At 43.1% G+C, this 16,636-nt stretch overlaps 1 protein-coding gene across 2 annotated transcripts in view; it reads right to left on the bottom strand.

Moving 5' to 3' along the window:
• LOC145349912 (BRCA1-associated RING domain protein 1-like) overlaps positions 1 to 16,636 on the bottom strand; it is a 194,223-nt gene that overhangs the window by 41,527 nt on the left and 136,060 nt on the right. The gene's annotated exons all lie outside the window — the stretch shown is intronic.

The raw sequence follows: 16,636 nt of genomic DNA on the forward strand, positions 1-16,636 counted from the left end.
CTCAGCCTGCCCACAGACGAAAAGAGGCAGCATGGTGGTTATCACTGCTGCCTCACAGCATCAGGGACTTGGGTTTGATTCCAGTCTTGAGTGACTGGCTGTGTGGAGTTTGCATGATCTCTGCATGTCTGTATGGGTTTCTTCCACGCTCCAAAGGTGTGCAGGTTAGGTGGATTGGCCATGGTAAATTATCTTTAGTGTCCGAAGATGTAGAGGTTAGGATAATCAGAGGGGTAAATGTGTGGGGTTACGGGGATAGGTCCTGGGTAAGATGTCCGGTCAAAGTGTTGGTGCAGACTCGATGGGCCGAATGGCCTCCTTCTGCACAGTAGGGATTCTATGACAGCCTCAACCCTGGGTACTGCTGCTGCTTGTGGAGGCTGGAAGGTAAGCCAGTCTGTTTTATACAGAGCTCAGCCCCTCTGGAACTGCGACTGCAGGAGCTGGGGCTGTGATCTGTGCTAACTCTACAAGGAATCCTCAGGACACTCCCTTCAGTGCCTGTCTTCCAGTTCTCTTATCTTTCCTGAGATGACAGCGCAGTTTAGGAAAATATACAAGATCAGTACGTAATGCAAGTGCTTCAGGGATTGCAGCCTTGGCACAGACTCAGTAGCGCCCAGAAACATGTGGACAACTGCATCAGTTGTGGCAAACAACCACTTTCACGATGCCAGGTCATCCCAAACATTGGCAAAGGTCCAAGGAGTCTCATTTGGAGGAGAGGGAATGTCAATCTTAAAGTTTATTTATCAGTGTCACAAGTAGGCTTATATTAACACTGCAAGAAGTCACTGTGAAAATCTCCTAGTCACCACACTTCATACAATGGGGAGTCAAAAACGATCTGAATGAAAACCTGCCAGAGGGGATGGAAAAGAATATGTGGATCTCAAAACACAGGGAAAGGCATCGATCCCAAAGATAAAATAATGATGTTGAAACAATGAAAAGCCATTTATAGAGTGCCTGCAAAATTAATTAGCACTACATTATGAACTATAAAACGCTAATATATCATAGGTCGCTACAGCATAGATGGTCAACTGGTCCGTCACATTTGTGCCAGCTCTCTGAAGCTAATCATTCAGTTCTCCCTCATCCCACTACTTCCCTTTTTATTTTTCCTGAAATACTTACCCACTTTCTCCTTGACAGCTTACATGGATTGTGCTTCATGGTGGAAAACGTATTTGCCCATCCCTCTCCCCCCCCACCCATCAAAACAGGTCATACTCTTTCAACATCTTGACCAGATTTCCTCCTTGGCCTTCTCTGTTCAGTTGAAGAGTCCACAGTTTTTCTGCTGTCTCATCTTTTATGAATCTCTCCTGCACTCTTTTCATGATCTTGAGGTCCTTCCTAAAGCAGGCTTCACACCCTATTCAGGACACCCTATTCTGACAGCTGCCTAACCAATGATTTGTATACATTTGGGATTACCCATTTGCTTTATCCACCAAACCCATCAAGGATTCCAACACCCTCTTCTTTGGCTAGTTCACTTATTGATTACGCTTTTGTCGAAGTTCCCTGAAATGCTTTTGTGTGCTAAATATGTCACTGACATAGCAATTACTATCAAATTATTTTCCCATTTATAGAGGAACCTAAAATTCAAACTGTGTCCATTTCTTTTTCACTCACTGTTCTCTCTGCAGTACATTCCATCCAACTTCTATCTGCCCAATTCTACGGGATATGCGAATGCCCTCCTGAAGCTGCCAACTTCAGTTAACCGTGGTCTGTGTTGTGGCCCATATATTCAAGAAAAGATCATTTGGACAGACAGCAGGCAGTTTTCTTTGAGCGTAACAGCGACGAGCATTGTTTCAGAAGGTAAGAGATAAAGCAGCAGCTCAGCTTGAGTAACATCTAATCAAGGCGGCATGGTGTGGCACAAAGCTCCAGAAGACAGAATATCCTCTCCTCCTCCCTGTGCCACTAATGAGTGTAGAAGTTTGTCCCCTGGCCCATCCAAAATGTTCTTTGCTTCCTTGTGGACATTGTGTATCTTAATTGCCTCAGGCCCTCTCTGCATCTCTCTACCCTTCCTACAAAACGTTGTTAAAATTTCTCTTTGACCGAACTTTTATTCAACTGTCTTATGGAGCTCAATGTCAAATTTTGCCCAATAACACTCTTGCAATATGCCTTGGGGTGTTTTATTACGTTATAGGCACTATATAATAAAAGTTGTCACTGTACCAACTGAATTAAAGAAAAGTGAATTCAAAATTTAATACATCAAAATAAACTGCAATAATGATAATAAATCAGACTGAATTCACATCAAACCAGGACAGGGGAAAATGCATCTCTTACCATTACAGTGGGCTTTCTCACATGACTGCCAAGCCACACAAGCCAAACGTCCCAGGTTCAATCCCAATCTGGGATGAGTTTGCTGCTCCCACAGTGCAGAAATAGGATTCTATAATTGGTCTCTGATGAAAGGTCACTTGACTGAAACCGTTAGCACGGTTTCCATCCACAGATGCTGCTTGGCCTTTTGAGAACTTCTTGTTTTTTATTTCAGATTTCCAGCATCTGTCATGTTTTGTTTATGTGCTGTGTGGAATCATGGAACCCCTACAGTGCAGAAGGAGGCCAATCGGCACTTCGAGTCTGCACCAACCACAATCCCACCCTAGGTCCTATTCCTGCAACCCCCCCATATTTACCTTGCTAATCCCCTGACACTAGGGTCAATTTATCATAGCCGATCAACCTAACCGGCACATCTTTGGAGTATGGGAGGAAACCGGAGCACTCGGAGAAAACGCACGTAGACACAGCGAGAACATGCGAACGCCACACAGACAGTGACCTGAGGCTGGAATTGAACCCGGGTCTTTTTGCGCTGTGAGGCACGCCGAGTGAAAAGGGGTAAACGTGATCCAGTGATCCAGGCTGGATGCTGGATACGGACCCTGGATGAGGACACCATCAGGCTCAACTGCAATATCTCCCACAGTTAAATAACTTGACAACATACTGTTTGTGCAACAACAAAAGATCAATTGGTGCAGTAAGCGCCAAAACCTAAAGGGCTGGGGGAGGGAAGAAAACTTGCCAGAACATACTCAAGTGATTATAAATGCGAGATTTTATTAGCCAGTTACGCTAACTGTCTTCTTTAACTCAAGGCAAAATAGAGAAATGGGGAGGAGTATTTGACCTCCTCCTAGTTCTCCTTGATGGTAACCCTATGTGACTTAGAGGGCCCAGGGCAAGTCCTACTGAAACTCAAGTGACTACAATTCACGCCTGAACACAAAGGAAAGAGCAGCTGTTCTTGCTTCAGAGATCATACGGGCAGAATGTGAGTGGGAGCTCGTTCCCCAGTCAAAGAGAGGGGGAGAGATGGAGATATAAGGATACTGGAAGAATCGCCCTGGTGAGGTCAGGAGAAGGAGCCACTGGAAAAGACCATTCAGTTGGAAGTCGGCTTGGGGGTACTCAGAACATGGAGGGAAATTATTTTCTATGGACACTGTATGTAACGATCAGTGAAATAGAGAGAAGCAAGCCTGCTAGAAGCAGAGTGACTTTGGACTCGCTTTGTAAAGGCCATCATTCTGTAGAGCGCAGTATAACTTACAAGCATAATGTGAGGTTCCAGTCATGTTAGAAAGTTAAGAGGGGATTACCTTTTCTATAGTTTAGTGTATTGGTTGGCCTACTAAGTATTGTTTAATCAATGTTGATCTTCATTTGTTACAATGAAAGTCTTAAAAAGTGAAATCTTTATGTGATCCTTTGAATCTGTCACTGGGAATTGGAATTCAAATCTTAATAAAAGTTATCAGTTCTCCATAATAAATGTCACAATCGTGAGGCTAGGGGCAAAAAAAAAGCCATGTCAACTGACAAATCTCAACTTTTCCTGTTCTGTGTACAACCCGTGTTCGCTATGTCTAGTGCAATAGTTCACTTCTGGAAGGAGAAGCCAGAGGCTGTTAGTTCTGCTGCAGCATATCTGTCCATGATAATTAATTTCAAGAATAGTTTCCTTCGAGTCTGCAGATTAATGAAGCATCTAGATTGAGTTACTTTTCAGCAGTAAGCCTGCAGGAATTTGAATATCAGATACAGCCTCAAGATTTCTATTCAGAAACGTATTAAATCAAGAGATTGGAGGCATAAAATATTTAACAAAATGCCCCTAACCCTTTCATAACTCTGGTGTAAATCTATATGTTAAATTTTCCTACATCAAATATTTGGCATCCAATATAACCTACGTATAATTATCAACTTCTCATTGGAGGGAATTTTGGTATTAATAGAAGTTAGCAGGCCAAGTGTGCATTACAATGAATTAGATTTAGAAGTTTTCAAAGGTGATACTTTGTTCTTAAAAAATTAAGTTAGGCATTTTGTTAGTATAACTTAACATGGTAAATAACAACTCGTAAAAAATGTGTTCGATTTACTATTTTTACTCATCTTTCAAAATATCTCATGCTTCAACTTCTTTCCTCAATCCAGCTTGTTAGCATTCTGAATGACATTCAATACACCATTACAAAAAAAGCTTGCATTTCTATAGCTTTTCTCATGACCTTAGCTCATTCCAAAGTTACAGCCAACTCAGTACTTTTGAAGTGTGATTATTGTTCTAATGTACGAAATACTGCAGCCATTTCGCTCACAGTCTATTGGACATTGGTCCTCATAGGGCGGCACATTGGTTAGCACTGCTGCGTCACAGATCCAGGGACCCAGGTTCGATTCCCAGCTTGGGTCACTACCTGTGTGGAGTTTGCACATTCTTCCCATATCTGCGTGGGTTTCCTCTGGGTGATCCAGTTTCCTCTCAACAGTCCAAAGATGTGTGGGTTAGGAAGACTGGTCATGCTAAATTGCCCCTTACTGTTCTGGGACGCATAGGTTAAAGGAATTAGTGGGGTAAATATGTAGGATTACGCAGATAAGGCATGGGTTGGATTGTTGACGGTGCTGACATGATGGGCCAAATGGCCTCTTCCTGTACGGCAAGGTTTCTATGATTATGATTTCTATAGTCTTTGGCCCAAGGTGCCACAAACAGGGAAGTGATAAATAGAAACATAAAAGATAGGAGCAGGAGGAAGCCATTTGGCCCTTCGTGCCTGCTCCACCATTCATCATGAACATGGCTGATCGTCCAACTCAATAGCCTAATCCTGCTTTTTCCCCTTTACCTTTGATTCCATTTGCCCCAAGTACTATATCTTGCTGCCTCTTGAATACCATCAATGTTTTGGCATCAACTACTTCCTGTGGTAATGAATTTCACAGGATCACCACTCTTTGAGTGAAGAAATGTCTCCTCATCTCCGTCCTAGATGGTCTACCCCAAATCCTCAGACTATGACCCCTGATTCTGGGCTCCCCCACCATTGGGACCATCCTTATGGATATGACCAGATAATTATTTTAATTTTGTTGTTTGAGGAATAAATATTGCCCAGGATACCGGGGGAAATTTTCCTCTTCTTTGAAATCATGCTGTGATTTTTTTAAGTTTTCCTCAGAGCGCCAACAGTAAGCTCCAGTTTAACTTCTCGACTGAAAGATGGGAGCTCTCATAGTGTAGCACTCCACCAGTAGTGCACAAGAGTGTCAGCTTAGTCTTTGTGTTCAAGTCACTGGAGTGGGACTTGAACCAACGACCTTCTCACTGTATGTCCAGAATGCTACCAACTGAGCCATGGTTAATGTATGAAGTCTGCACATGAGTAGAGTTGAAGTTATTCATAGAAGGCCATTTGACCTATGGAGCCCCATGCTAACTCTCTGTAAAGCAGTCCAGTCAGGTCCGTTCCTCCCTTATCGCAGCAGCCCTGCTAGTTTATTTCCCTTAAGTGGCCATCCAATTGTCTTCAGAGCTCAATGTTTCTCCTCCCAATAACCTGGTAGGCAACGAGTTCCAGGTCATTACCACTCGCTGCTAATCCCCCTGCACCTCTTGCTGTAAACCTTAACTGTATCCCCCAGTCCTTGTACTGTTATCGAGCAAGAAAATAGCAATGTTGATTCAATTCAGCTTCAATATTTTGACTAGCAATGAAATGAACCACAGCAATGTAAGATTACATTAGTGGAGATCAGTGAATTGAAGCAACTCCATTAGGAATGTTTGTGCTATCCAGCCTAGCATTCAAGACCATGGCTTTGCAGCCTGCTTGGTTGATTCAGGGTGACATAAGAACATAAGAAATAGGAGCAGGAGTAGGCCATCTAGCCCTTCGAGCCTGCCCCGCCATTCAATAAGATCATGGCTGATCTGTCGTGGCTCAGTTCCACATTCCCGCCCTCTCCCCATAACCCTTAATCCCCTCTCTTATCAAAAACCCATCAACCCGCGTCTTAAAAATATTTAGCAAGGCAGCCTCCACCACTTCAACGGGCAGAGAATTCCAGAGATTCACCACCCTTTGAGTGAAGAAGTTCCTCCTCAACTCCGTTCTAAACCGCCCCCCCTTTATCTTGAGGCTGTGCCCCCTTGTCCTACTGTCCTTTCTGAGCGGGAAGAGTCTCTCCACCTCTATCCTATCCATCCCATTCATCATCTTACATGTCTCAATGAGATCTCCCTTCATTCTTCTAAACTCTAACGAGTACAAGCCTAATTTATTCAGCCTCTCCTCATAGCTCAACCCCCTCAACTCCGACATCAGCCTAGTAAACCTCCTCTGCACTCCCTCCAAGGCCAAAATATCTTTGCATAAGTGCGGCGCCCAAAACTGCACATAGTACTCCAGCTGCGGCCTCACCAATGCCCTATACAGCCGCAGCAAGACCTCCCTACTTTTATATTCAATCCCCCTCGCTATGAAGGTCAGCATCCCATTCGCCTTCCTGACCACCTGCTGCACCTGCAAGCTGGGTTTTTGCGACTCATGCACAAGGACCCCGAGGTCCCTCTGCACCGTCGCCTGCTGCAGTTTTTCACCACGTAAGTAATAGTCCTTCCTACCATTATTCCTACCAAAGTGGACCACCTCACACTTGCCAACATTAAATTCCATTTGCCATTTCCTGGCCCATTCGCCCAGCCTATCTAGATCCTTCTGTAGACTCTCCACACCCTCCGCACAATTTGCCGTTCCACCAATCTTGGTGTCATCAGCAAATTTCGACACCCTACACTCGGTTCCCTCCTCCAGATCATCTATATAAATGGTAAATAGCCGTACCCTTCACTGAAATCTCGGTGACTCATCAGGCTGAGACCAATTGCAATCCCAGTCTAATAACTCACAATCACCAAAGTAAAAAATTGTCCATTAAATAATTTCACCTAGTCACAGAGTCATAGAAGTTTACAGCATGGAAACAGGCCCTTCAGCCCAACTTATCCATGATGCCACTTTTTTTAACCCCTAAGCTAGTCCCAATTGCCTGCATTTGGCCCATATCCCTCTGTACCCATCTTACCCATATAACTGTCTAAATGGTTTTTAAAAGACAAAATTGTACCTGCCTCTAATACTATTTCTGGCAGCTTGTTCCAGACACTCACCACCCTCAGTGTGAAAAAAATTGCTCCTCTGGACCTTTCACATTAAACCATGTCCTCTCATTTTAAACTTCCCTATCTTTCCGAAAAGATATTGACTCTCTAGTTGATCTATGCCCCTCATTATTTTATAGACCTCTAAAAGATCACCCCTCAGCCTCCTATGCTCCAGCGAAAAAACTCCCAGTCTATCCAGCCTCTCCTTATAACTCAAAACATCAAGTCCCGGTAGCATCCTGGTAAATCTTTTCTGTATTCTTTCTAGTTTAATAATATCTTTTGTATAATAGGGTAACCAGAACTGTACAAAGAATTCCAAGTGTAGGTTGGATTCAATTGGAAGATGCATAACATTGCTATTCATAGAATCCCTACAGTGCAGGAGGAGGAGGCCATTCAGCCCATCAAGCCTGCACTGACAACAATCCCACCTAGGCCCTATCCCCATAATCTCACGTACTTCCCCTGCTAATCTCTCTGCTTTAGCATTCTGAATCTAATGTCACTGATGTGAAGAAAATCTGCAGCCATGTTTTAATTGGAGATTTTGTTTGAACTGGACATCTTGGAAAGGACTGACAATTTTGTCCTTTCAGAACTGCAAGTCAAACTGAAGTGGAGCTGTTCACCCGTTACTTGAAAACACTTCACGCTTAACAGAATGGTGATTTAACGCCATGATTTATTCACACTTCCTAACATTTATCATAATGGAACTTAGGAACCGATCTGCATTTTTATACACATTTAATCATAATCACCTTAAAATAAAATATTCATAAAGGAGGAAATTTCTTGGTGGGCTCCATCAAATTTTAAATATGGATAATGGGGAAAACCAATTTCCTTCAATTAGGTTTTGTTCAGTGGATAATTCCTACTTGGCATTAAGTTTAGAGCTTAGAAATAATTTATTCAATGCAGCCAGTCCACACTCACACGAGCCTCCCCTGCCTCATTTCATATAACCCTACCTATTCCTTTTCCCTACATGCTCACATCTATCTTCCTCCGAAATACACCTTTGCTATCTGTCTCAACTACTTCTTGTGGTAATGAATTGAAGGTTTGAATCAATCTCTGGGTAAAGATGCTTCTCCTGCATTCTTTAATGTATTTATTAATAACAGGCTTGTACTTATAGATTCTAATTTTGGACTCCATATTAAATACTAACATCTTTCCTCCGTTTTCTGTGTCAAACCCTGTTATCATCTTAAAGATCTTCCACTAGGTCGGTCTTCAGCCATCTGTTATAGAGAAGAGGCCCAGCCTGTTCAATCATTTCAGGTAAGTCTAACCTGTCAATCCTGCCCTCGTAAATTTTTTTTACTTTCTCCAACGCACAGTACGTTCCTCTCTAATTCGGAGAGCAGAACTGTGCTCAGTAACCCAAGTGTGGACTAACCAAAAACCTACCCATGTTTAACATATAATTTCTGCCTAAAAGAATATTAGAAACAGGAGGAAGAGTAGACCACGTGGCCCACTGCGCCTGCCCCATCAATGAATATGATCATGGCTGGTCTTAGGCCTCAACTCCATTTTCCCACCCACAACCCATATCCTTTAATTCCCCGAGACCCCAAAAATCTTGTCTTCTCCAGCCTTAAATATATTCAACGATGGAGAAGCCCCGACTTTCTGGGATAAAGAATTCCAAAGATTCATGACCCTTTGAACATAGAAATTTCTCATCTCAGTCTGAAATGATCTCCCCCATATCCTGAGACTGTGTCCCACCTGGCTGATGGAAATAATCTCTCAGCATCCATCCAATCAAGCCCCTTATGAATTGCGTAGGTATCAATGAGATTGCTTCTCATTCTTCTAAACCCGAGAAATTAAGCCCAATTCACTCAGCTTCTCATCACAGGACAACTCCCTTATTCCAAGGGACCAATTTACATAAGAACATAAGAAATAGGAGCAGGAGTAGGCCATCTAGCCCTTCGAGCCTGCCCCGCCATTCAATAAGATCATGGCTGATCTGTCGTGGCTCAATTCCATATTCCCGCCCTCTCCCCATAACCCTTGATCCCCTCTCTTATCAAAAACCCATCAACCCGCTTCTTAAAAATATTTAGCGAGGCAGCCTCCACCACTTCAACAGGCAGAGAATTCCAGAGATTCACCACCCTTTGAGTGAAGAAATTCTTCCTCAACTCCGTTCTAAACCGCCCCCCCTTTATCTTGAGGCTGTGCCCCCTAGTCCTACTGTCCTTTCTGAGCGGGAAGAGTCTCTCCACCTCTATCCTATCCATCCCATTCATCATCTTATATGTCTCAATGAGATCTCCCCTCACTCTTCTAAACTCTAACGAGTACAAGCCTAGTTTATTCAGCCTCTCCTCATAGCTCAACCCCTTCAACTCCGGCATCAGCTTAGTAAACCCTCCTCTGCACTTCCTCCAAGGCCAAAATATCCTTAGTGAAGCAATCACTAGTGGACCAATCCTGTACTTCCTCCAGCATAAGTACATTATTAATTAAATGTGGAGACCAAAACTGCACACAGTACTCCAGTTGTGATCTCACCAAAACCCTGTATAAGTGTAGCAAGACTGATTTATGCTTGCACTCCAATCCCCTTGCTATAAAGGCCAACCTGCCATTTGCCTGCCGAGTGCGCTGCTGCACCTGCATGCTAACTTTCTGCGTTCCTTGACTTCAGGTCCCTGGCGCTGTGAGGCAGCAGTGCTAACCACTGCTCATAGAAAAGTCATCTGGCCCAGGTTGGATGCACTCTGCACTGCTGGGGAAGACAAGGGCAGAGGTAGAGGAGACTCTCTTGGCAGCAGTTTTTTAAATTTTTCTCCTTACATTTGGGAGTGGCAGCAGAGAACCGGAAAGGTGCAGATATTACAAAAAAGGGAAGACAGTTAAGCCAGTTAATGACATGCATGCCAGTCAGCCTAATGTCAGTGATGGGCACACTTCTACAACAATAATCCAAGACAAAACTGTCAATCTGGAGAGCATGGGTTAATAAATTACAGACATTAGACATTCCATGTCTAACCAATGCTTCAATGAAATCTCAGAGGATTAACAAGAGCAATGCAGTTGAAATTACGCAAATGCTTTTTCAAAGGCATTTGATAAAGTGCCACAAAATAGCACTGAAGCTCGAGGTTAAAGGAACAGTGAAAGCATGGACTTTCCTTTTTGTTTCAACCTTTTGTCCATGCCTCACCATCATGACATACAAACCTGGTCCTGAACTACATGGAGAGAACAATTAGGCTCTTTCCAGTTTGCCATCAGTACGAAGAGGCAGGTCAGAAATGTTATTTAACCTTGCAGGTAATCCTCTTAATCCTTCAATGCTTCGCTGTTCAATCCTTTTTGTAGCCAGTGCATCTCATTTGCTACTCATTTAGTCAGGATGGCTCTGATGGGACTAACATGAAAAGAGGCACATCACTCTCAGGCACAACTTGTAACAACAGCTTTGTTTCTCCTGTTGTAATAGCCTGCTCAATATTCTTGTACTATACAATAGCCTATTTTAGTAAAGGGCCTCAACGTGTCGAGCAAGTGTCTATTTCTGGAACAAAGATATGTAGCCATTCAAGCTGAAGCAAAGGATTGCAGATTGCAAATCAACTAATCTCTGGAATGGGCTTGTACTGACAGAGTCAATGCATTAGCTTAGGATTGATTTAACATACATATTTGTAACTTCTATGGCATAATTTAAATCTCAAGTTCATTCCATTTCAGGATGCCTGCCATCATTTTACTCACAGACGCACTCTTCCTCTTTAGTTTAGGCTGGAGGGCAGGAGAGAGTAACTGACAAAATACGTCATGGAACAAAAGGCAAAGAACGTGGTAACGTTTGTAGTAAAACAAAAGATTTGTCCAGCATTGGCGTGAGCACCAAAATGGGTGGCACAGTAGCACAGTGGTTAGCAGTGCTGCTTCACAGCTCCAGAGTCCTGGGTTCGATTCCTGGCTCGGGTCACTGTCTGTGTGGAGTTTGCACATTCTCCTCGTGTCTGCGTGGGTTTCCTTTGGGTGGTCTGGTTTCCTCCCACAGTCCAAAGATGTGCAGGTTACATTGATTGGCCATGCTAAGAAATTGCCCCTTAGTGTCCAGGGATGTGTAGGTTAAGGGGATTAGTGGGTATAATATGTAGGGATATGGGGGTAGGGCCTGGGTGGGATTGTGTTCGGTGCACACTCGATGGGCCAAAGGGCCTCTTTCTGCACTGTAGGATTCTATGATGATAACCGCGTCTGAGAGTAAAGACAGGAAAAATGAGGTTAAAGATCAGCATATGCAAAAAAAAACCCTGCCCCCATAAAAACAGGCTTTGTGGTCTGAAATAGTTCCACTCAATGTCGAGTTCAGAAGGCTGTAAAGTGACAAACTGAAAGGTGAGGTGCGGTTCCTCAGGTTTGCATCGAGTTCCAATGAGGCGCTGCAGCAGAGAGCAAGCTGAGGACAGAGAAACGCCTGGTTGCAGAAAAGGAACAGAAAAAGACAACAAAAAAAAAACAAAGCAACCATCACCACTCATCAGTCTTTGTACCCTGACAGTTTCATCATCTAATCTCTCCATGACTACCTCGTCCCTCCTCCGCCTTCCCTATTCAACAGAATTAAACTCGTCGTCAGTTTTCCTTCCACCATAACACGACCACAAAATAGTGATGCAGTGGACAAACAAACCTATACAGGGCGCCACCCCCTCCCACCACTGTCACTGAAATCCATAATCCACAGGACTGAAGCACATCTTACCTGTCACCATCTTTCAGTTCGGAACGGGAATCACATCTGACGTGAAACATTAACTCTGTTTCTCTCTCCACACACACTGCCAGACCTGCTTAGTATTTCCAGCACTTTGTTTTTATTACAGAATCTTAGTAGCTATTCACACTTTTCCCTTTTAAATACTGCATTGAACTTGATCACATTATGAAAGCTATTAGATAAATGTTCACGCACTGTTAGGCTGCTAGCTAAATCTGTCCTCTTTATTAAATCCAACATTGCACGCCTCCTTGTTAGTTCGAGGATATACCCAAAGAATCTATCCCGGATGCAATTATGAAATTCATTACCTTTCTGACATGTCTGCTAGTCTCAATCTACATGAAAGTTAAAATTTCCCCACTCTGCCTTCACTACATGTTTGTTTAAGCTCGCCTCCGTTCATGCTGCTACCAGGGACCTAAAGACAACTCCAACTACTGTCACAAGTCACTTTCCATTTCTTCATTCCACCATAATGCCTGTTCACATCCAATTATATTCTGTTACTATCAAAGTGATTTCATCCTTTATTACACGATGTGGAGATGGGGGTGTTGGACTGGAATGGACAAGATGAAGGGTCACACTACAGCAGATTGTAGTCCAGCAGGTTTATTTGAAATCACTGCACCTTTGTCACTTCACCTGATGAAGGAGCAGCAGTCCGAAAGCTTGTGATTTCAAATAAACCTGGCGTTGTGTGCCCTGTCATCTTACCCTTTATTACAAAGGTTACTCCCCTCTCCTCTACCATTTGCACTATTTTTCCTCCAGACCCTATAACCTGTTGTGTTCAGTTCCCAATCCTGACCATCCTACTGCCCTGTATCATACTCTCCAAGTTTAATTTGCAACTGCAATTCATTCAATTTGTTTCTAATATTCCATGTGTCGTATGAAGCTCATTTGGACCACGTGCTTCAACCTGCTTTTTGGCTGCATGTTTCCCATTATCACTCTCCCTTCTTTTTAAATTACTTTTATCTTTTAGTTTTCCCTTTATCCATTGCATCTCAGGTGCAATTTCTGAATGCTACTCTTCTTTCTTCCACTCTGCTTGCTTCTGAGCTATTGACAATGGTATTATTAATACTACCTTTTTTTAACGATTTGTCAATCAGTTTACCTGATCGTAGAACAAAGAGAAGTACAACACAGGAACAGACCCTTCGGACCTCCTTGTTGGCAGGAGAATGCCATAAGCGAAGACTCAAACTTGGACAGGGCTGTTCCGAAGGGATCAATAAGCCCCTGCCAATTAAGATGCCCTAACTAAACTGAAAATAACCTTCTGACCTAGCCTTGGACCATATCCATCTATTCCCTCCCTATTCAAATACCCCTTAAATGTTGCAAATGCATCTGCTTCCACCACCTCCTCTGGCAGCGCATGCGAGGCACCCATCACTCTGCATGAGAAACTCCCCCCCTCACAACTCCCTTAAACATTACCCCCCATGCTAAGAATTCAGTCATTCTCACCTCTTAAGTTGCAATCTAACCTCTTTGACCCCAAATATCTCTCCCACTTCCGACCACTGTTGCCCACCTACCTAGTTAGCAACAGGGTGGGAACAACCTTATCACACAGATGACATTATGCTAGTGAAAGGGAGCATAAAAATTGGAGGTAAAATCTGTTTTCCTTCCACTACCATAATGTGACAAAATAGAGATAGATGCCAGGGGAAAACAAAGCTATACAGGCCAATCCACATATCGCACATTGCAACGCGCCCCGCCCCCCACCAACTATTGTCACCGGAATCCATAACTACAGGACTGAAACACATCATGCACATCTTGCAAGATAATAACAAGACTTGAGGTAGAGATTAAGGTTTTCAGAAATTATGGATGGCAGGAGAATGCCACAAGTGAAGACTCAAACTTGGACAGGGCTGTTGCGAAGGGATCAATAATATTAGTGGTATTGCTGATAGCCATAGGCATTGGATGTGAAAACATCAGAGATATAAAGAATGGGGAAGCAGCAAGGAATAACAAGAGCAGTAAAGCGAGCTTGGCAGAAGAAAGAGGAGAATATACTGAGACAGAACAAGTAACAAGCAAAGAATTTGAGAAAGGGGAAGTAAGGAGTTAAATTGAAAGTGAGCAGAAAGGATGAGGGAGATGAAAACGTGTGCATGATTAAATCAGAAGGCAAAGGCCATGTCCACTTCAGCAATTTATTAAATTAGGAGTTTGATAACGTTTTTACCTCAGGCCAGAAGTGAGATTGCTGAGGGAAGCACAAACAGAAAAGAGAATGATGCAAGATATAAGACAATGCGCAAACTTATAACCAAATCATGGAGTTAACGAAAGTAAGCAGGAGATCTGAACACATACACAGGGTTGATTCGACGGAGGTATTGTCTGCACACTTATGCCTAGTCTTGACTGTATTTTGTTTATCCTACTGTAACATCAAAATAAAGACAGGACAAGAAATAAGGATCAAGTCTGGCTATCATTTTACTGACTAATTTAACTTCATTTAATTCCACGCTGATGCAATATTAGAATCTCTACAGTGCAGAGGGAACCATTCGGCCCATCAAGCCTGCACTGACTCGCTCTCCAAAAGTGCATCTTACCCAGACCCACTCCCTCCACCCCCCAATCTTATCCCCATAACCCTAGGATGGCCAACCCACCTAACCTACACATCTTTGGAGACTAAGGGACAATTTCGCGTGGCCATTCCACCTAACCTGCACATCTTGACTACTAAGGAGCAATTTACTATAGCTAATCCACCTAAACTGCACATCTTTGGACACTAAGGGGCAATTTACCATAGCTAATCCACGTAACCTGTGCATCTTAGTTTCCTTGGTATGTCCAGCATGCTTTCCCTGTTGCAAATGCTGATGCAAGCTAATTATTTAGCATGCCAGCCTTTCCTTATTTTCATTTGTAAGGAGCCTGTGATGCCTTTAACTCAACCCTCTTTACTAAAATAGCTGCTTTTTGACCCTGAATTCAATCTTCCATAAATGAAAAAGCATCTACTCGATTTGTTTCCTAATCTTAAGAACATTTTAAAATGTTCTGGTTGTTTTTTAAATCAAGCACAGTTAAGATCTTTCAGTTGACTTCCAAAGTCACTAGTCTTGGCAACCTCAACGTTCGAACACAACAATGGCTCTGGTTCACTGTCAGTGTCACACTCGTGCAGAATCCTGATCGAATGATTTACCTGATCATGGAACAAAGCAAAGTACAGCACAGGAACAGACCCGTCAGCTCTCCAAGCCGTTGCCAATCAAGATGCCCAAACTAAACTAAAAAAAAACCTTGAGCCCTAACTCAGACCACATCCTTCTATTCCCTCTCTATTCATGTACACATTCAGATGCCTCTTAAATGTTGCTGACGTGTCTGTTTCCACCACCTCCAATGGTAAGAGGAGTGCGCAAATCTCAAATGGGGATAGCAGGAAATCCAAAGTTCGGTGGAAGCTTCCGCTCTGTGATTTCAGCAAAACCTCCAAAAGTAAGCTGAGAAATGTCTTGTCGCATTCCAGGCACCCTCTGTGTGAAAAACGTCTCCCGCACATCTCACTTAAAAACTTTCCCCTTCATGCTAAAAATACAGCCATTCTCATCTCCCAGGCTGCAGTCTAATCTCTTTGCCCCAGGTATCTTCTCACTGGCCTTCTAACCACTGCTACCCAGCTAACTCCTGCAGTATAGCATTGAAGATATTCCCTCCTGTCTGACACTAAACACTATATTTGCCATGATAGACTTATCAAATTCTTTGTTGCCTTTCCCTTGCTTTTGTCCTTTGCTTTTGTATCAGGAAGTAAACACTATTTGTTATCTATATTGTTAATAAATAATAATAAATGATATTCTCACTGGCATGGAAGGTTTTGTAACCCACTCTAGTCTTTCCAACAGCTTTATCGCTACAGCTATAGTCAATCATGACTCTCATTCTGCTGTCCCACAAGTACATTATCTTGATCTATCTGATTTATCCGGAGCAAACGTTATTATTGAAAAGTAGCATCTGCCACTATCTCCATAAATCCAGCAGAGTTATAATTCATAATACAAATCTGTACAGAACCTCCCTCTTCTTTCCATCATACGGGAGCTGGGTTTTTTTTTCTGGTTGCAGTAGAGATTGCCTCTCACAAAGAGACAGTTTACTGTCATCAGGCCAGTGGAATCCCCTGGACTAATTTCGATCACCCAGAAGGTTGGGGGGAGGGGTGTGTTTGCCAGAATTCTCTTTCTCTTGTGCCCCCCATCCCCAAGAATTCTCTCCCCCCACACCCCCACTACTTCATCTCTTCAAAGGACAGCACAATTTTGGCTGAGGTGGAGGGTGTACACTTT

This window comes from Carcharhinus amblyrhynchos, chromosome 11 (assembly GCF_965287045.1).
Source record: "Carcharhinus amblyrhynchos chromosome 11, sCarAmb.v2.hapA, whole genome shotgun sequence".
Classification (NCBI taxonomy): domain Eukaryota; kingdom Metazoa; phylum Chordata; class Chondrichthyes; order Carcharhiniformes; family Carcharhinidae; genus Carcharhinus; species Carcharhinus amblyrhynchos.